The following is a 5,978-nucleotide window of genomic DNA, read 5'->3' on the forward strand; positions in this document are numbered from 1 at the left end:
GCGAATCTGGAAACTGATTTGCGATACTAGAGATCGCATTGCGATTTTGTTGGTCATTTTGGCAAATCGAAAAAAAGTTAGTCAAAATCGTATATTATAAGGAATTTTCGGTCACTGAGGTTATTTTCTCTTAATTAAATGACTTAACCATTTGATTAAAAATTATAACCTTTTGATGAAAGGTTAACATGAAAAGACTTGACTTTTTGGGTGAAATGAATTAACTATTTTTCATGAAAATACTTAACTATTTTTCATGAATAGAGATGTTGAATAGTCATGATTGAATAAATCAATTCATTATATTTTTCCAACAATCCCCCATATGAATGAATTTAATTGTTTAAAATATTGACTTGATGTGGTGATAGATTCTACGTTCGATATTTGCATAGGATAGGTAGGCGTCCCCCTTTGAACCTTCCTTATAAAAAATATTACCTTACTGGTTGTCCAGTAGATGTGATGTCCTTGAAATGTTCTTCCATTTTGTTCAAGTGATGGCATACCTCACACAAATATCTCACTGACAAGAGTTTAGTCTCATGGCTATGTCCATATAGCAGTGGACATCTCCTAGTTCTGCAAGAGCTTAGAGAACTATGCCCAATAGTTCTTTGAAGCAGCTCCACTCCACTCTCACATAGGTGACTTATGTTGTTCGTTCAACAAACACATATTGGCATTAAAAGCTGCTTAAACTAATCCACATTTTAGTCACTGTTTTCACCATAGGAATGGGCTTGGGGATAAACCCCCTCAGTGACCTCACCAGGTCTATGCAAGTAGGTTGTCCCATTGAACCTAGATCTTGGGATCTCCAGTCAACTAAGTTGGGTTTTCCTTCACATGAAGCCTTAACAATTCATGGGCTTTAGTCTCATTCCTCTTATTTTTTATCAACTTGATCTCGATTCAACCCTTTGGTTAGCGGATCCACAATGTTATCTTTTGATCTTACAAAATCAATAGAGATAACTCCAGTTGAGACCATTTGTCTAATGGTATTATGTCGACGTCGCATGTCTCGACTTACCATTATACATTACATTTTGTGCTCTACCAATTGTTGCTTGGATATCACAATATATATTTTGGGCACAAGCTTTGGCCATTCAGGAATATCCTCCAAAATATTTCATAACCATTCTGCCTCTTCTCCATTTTGTTAAGGCTACAAATCATATTCCATCGTGGATATGGTTATAATTGTTTGTCTTGAGGATTTCCATGACACAGCTCCTCCTCATAATATGAAAATAACCACTTGTTCCTTTGGTATCTTGAATATCAGAAATCCAACTGGCATCAGAGATTCATTCTAACATAACAGGATCTCTAGAATAATGCAATCTATAGTTTTGAGTATATCTAGATATCTCAATACCCTCAAAATTGCTTTTCAGTGTTTTCCCCTGGATTGCTTGTAAATCTGCTTAAATTCCTTACAGTGAAAGCAATATCAGGTCTAGTACAACTCATAAGGTACATTAGACTTCCTATGATCCTTGTGTATTCCAGTTGATTAACACTTTCACCTTTATTTTTAGATAGATATTGACTTGTATCTATCGGAGTTTTTACTACACCAGAATTATCCTTGCCAAAATTTTCAAGAATATTATCTACATAGTGTGACTGAGTCAATATGAGACCTTCGTATGACCTTTGATTTGGATGCCCAAAATCATGTCAGCAAGTCCCACGTCTTTCATGTCAAATTTTGAATTTAACATATTTTTGGTACATTTTATCATTTCATTGTTACTTCCAATAATGAGTATGTCGTCAACATATAGACATAGGATTACATATCCATCAACAGTGGTTTTGACATACACACATCTGTCACACTCGTTTATTTTAAATCCATTTGATATCAACACTATCAAACTTTTCATGCCATTGTTTTGGTGCTTGCTTAAGTCTATATAATGACTTTACCAACTTACATACTTTCTTTTCTTGTCCTAGACCTACATAACCCTCAGGTTGTTCCATGTAAATTTCCTCATCAAGATCTCCATTAAGGAAAGCGGTCTTAACATCTATTTAATGTACTTCTAAATTCTGTAAAGCGGCAATTAGAAGTATCATTCTTATAGAAGTTATTCTTGATACGGGAATATGTATCAAAGTAATCAAGACCTTTCTTTTGTCGGTACCCTTTAATAACCAATCCGTTCTTGTACTTATCAATTGTTCTATTTGCTTTCATTTTTCATTTGAAAATCCTTTTAAAATTTAATGGTTTAATTTCATGAGGAAGATCCACTAATTCCCACGTATGATTTTGTATGATGGAATCAATACTTTTGATGGCATCTTTCCAAAAATTACTTTCAGATGAACGTATAGCTTCGCTATAAGTTACATGTTCAGTCTCTATCATATAGTTAGAAAATCTGTTCCAAAAGATTTTTCTACCCGTGCCCTTTTACTTCTTCTTGGCTCTATCTCGACTTAACCTTGTTGGAAGTCTTGACTTCTAAAGTTCGTTTCCTTGAACTTGAGCCAACTTCTCTAAATTTACAAGGAAATATATTTTCAAAGAATGAGGCATTTTAGATTATAATATTGTATTCTTGTGAATTTCTTGATTCATTGATTCATGCACAAGAAATCGATATGCATTGATGTGGTGATCATAGCCAATGAAAATACAATTCACTGTTTTAGGACCAATTTTCATTTGATTTAATAAAAGAGTCATTACCTTTGCAAGACACCCCACACTTTCAAGTAATTGTAGGAAGGTTTCTTGCCTATCCACAAATCATACGGTGTCTTGTCATTTTTATTGTGGGGCACCTTATTTAAAAGGTAATTTGCTGATAAGACATATTCCCCCACATGTTCTGTGACAACCAAGAACTTCTAGCATACCGTTCGTCATTTCCTTTAATGTTCGATTTTTCGCTCTGCTACTCCATTCGATGAGGATAGTATGGTGGGTACCTCATGAATAATACCATGTTGTGCACAATATTGACCAAATGATTCAACATATTCACCACCACGATCACTTCTCACCTTCTTAATCCTTTTGTTAAGTTGGGTTTCAACTTCATGCTTATAGAGAATAAATTTTTCTATAGCTTCAACTTTGTTTTTAAGAAAATATACATAGCAATATTTTGTGCTATCATCAATAAAGGTAATAAAATATCTATTCCCTCCTCTAGTTTGAACAAATTTTAAGTCACAAACATCACTGTGTATTATATCAAGAGGTTTTGTATTTATTTCAACGGGTTTAAATGAAAACCTTGTTAGTTTAGCTTCAACACATGTTTCACATTTATGATTATAATTAATGTGAAATGGGGGAATGTGTTCTAAGTTAATTAATCTACGTAAAGTACCATAATTAACATTTCCAAGTCTACCATGCCATAAATTTAATGACTCAATCTTATAAACATAAGAAGAATCATTATTATTTATATTTTTAGCTTTTACAGAGATACCATTGAGTTTCCACATATTCTTCAATACATATCCCCTTCTCACAAATATTCCCTCTTTTGATAAAACTAACTTCTGGGATTCAAACACCATCCTAAAGCCATGTATACTTAGGAGGGTCCCAGAGACAATGTTCATATGTCAGGCACATACAACATGTTTTGAAGTTTCAACTCTTTGCCAGAAGTCATCTTTAAAATTACAGTGCCTTTCCCCTTGATCTTGGAAGTTGTAACATTGTCCATATAGAGCTTTCTCCTTTCTCACAAGAAACCAACTCAACAAAGGAGTCATTTTCACAACAAATATGGCGTGTGGCACCAGTATCAAGCCATTATTCTCTTGGATTTGAATCAACCAAGTTAACTTCAGAGACCATAGCGCATACTTCAAGTTCATATACTTCCTTGGAAATATTTGTCAACACATTAGCCTATTTTGTTCTGGACCTTTTTGGAAGCCTACATTCGGATGAATGTGTCCAGTCTTATTGCAATTAAAGCTTTTCACTTGGAATTTTCGCTTATTAGAAACATCGCCTTTGGTCCTAGTTTATACTCAATTTGAGTGTGCTTCTTTTATTAAAGTTTTTTTACTTCCACCACATTTGCCTTGGCAATGTTATGATTAGCTTTTTTGTTTAGCCTTTTAGCCGCACATCGATTGTCTTCTTCAATCCAAAGTCTCACAATCAGATCTTCTACTGTCATTTCTTTTCTCTTTTGCTTAAGATAATTCTTAAAGTTATTCCAAGTAGGCGAAAGTTTTTCAATAATGGCCGCCACTGAAAGGATTCACTTATAATCATCCCATCGCGAGAATATCATGAATGATCAGTTGGAATTCTTACACCTGATTCACAACAGTTTTAAAATCAAACCATTACAAAGTTTAATAATAACACCTTTTGTATTTATGGTCCAATGATTCCCATAGTTCCTTAGTCGTTTTCTTTACGATGTATACTTCATAAAGTGCATCAGATAACCATTCAAAATGTAGTTATGGCATAGGAAATCAAAATGCTTCCATGCTTCGGTAATGTTGAATGCAGTTGCAGCATCCACTTCATCCTCTAATGTAGGAGGATCATACTTCAAAAATTTAGCCAGATTCAATGTCGTCAAAAAATAACATTTTCTGTTGCCATGTTTTGAAATTCTCTCCATTGAATTTCCCAGACTTTTCATTATGACTCATGGTCATATGTACGTTTGGCTCACAACTGGTGTAGCGACAATCGCATTAGACTGTGAATTGGATGAAGTATCAGACATCTTTCTGTAATCGGAATCAAAACCGAAATAATAAATATAATATGAAACATAATATATATATTAACCTAAATATATTACCACGGTAATTTGTTTGAGTTTATATTGAACTACAACACAAGAAATTTGTCTTAAGATTGTTGCAAATATTGAAAAATAGTGTTGTAGTATTATAATCTAAAAACTTCGTTTCGATAATAAAGTTAAAAAATTTGTGAAAATAAAATAGAACATATAATCGGATGGAAGTGAATAAATAGAAGAAGAGTTTTGTTGATGCCTGTATGAACAGTTTCCTTAAGACATATTCGTCTTCTCTTTGGTGCTTTGAGTAACTTTGGATGTCGATCTCTCAGGATACAACAACAAACGTTCACAATAGTAAGCACAACCGTAGTGAACAATCGAACACAATTTGTCTTTGTCTATTACCGGAAAATGATTTTGAGAGAATCAAAGAATTGAAATGAAAGTATTTGAAAGAAAATAGGAAAAATTGTGTGTTGAGATGTGTCACAACTTAGCCTTTATATATATAGAGAGAGATTTGTATTGAAATGTTAAGACATTTAAATGAAATGACTTAACCATTTGATTAAAAATTATAAACTTTTGATGAAAAGGTTAACATGAAAAGACTTGACTTTTTGGGTGAAATGAATTAACTATTTTTCATGAAAAGACTTAACTATTTTTTATGAATAGAGATGTTGAATAGTCATGATTGAATAAATCAATTCATTCATATTTTTACAACATAAACTTCGATGCAGTCTACAAAATAAAAAAAAATACAATCTTGGTTATTCATGGCAACACTCACAAAAGCCGAAGCCACAACCCATCAACTGAGATTTTTTAACTTGATAGGTTGTAATGGTTTTGAACTTGAAACGGGGGTTTTCATCGTAAATGGAGTTGAGAAGAATAAAAAGAAAAAGCGGAGATGACACATTTTTTTATTTTTAAATTATCACGTAATACGAGTTATAGAATTTAATAATGAACTTAAACCGAACGAATCGATAATATTATTATAATTTATCATAGATCGATAACAATAGAAATTATTTATCCTTAATTTTTAAATTAATAACCAAAATTGATTAAAACGAAAGTAAATGTATTCCCATAATTTACCGTAAAAAAAATACTATCATAGATTGAAAGGACAAACCTGACCGTTATTAGTCCTAACCCCAATTCCAATCAAAATCTGGGATTGTCCGGGTTCAT

This window comes from Hibiscus syriacus, unplaced genomic scaffold (genome assembly GCF_006381635.1).
Source record: "Hibiscus syriacus cultivar Baekdansim isolate YM2019G1 unplaced genomic scaffold, ASM638163v2 tig00014614_pilon, whole genome shotgun sequence".
In the NCBI taxonomy this organism is placed as follows: Eukaryota; Viridiplantae; Streptophyta; class Magnoliopsida; order Malvales; family Malvaceae; genus Hibiscus; species Hibiscus syriacus.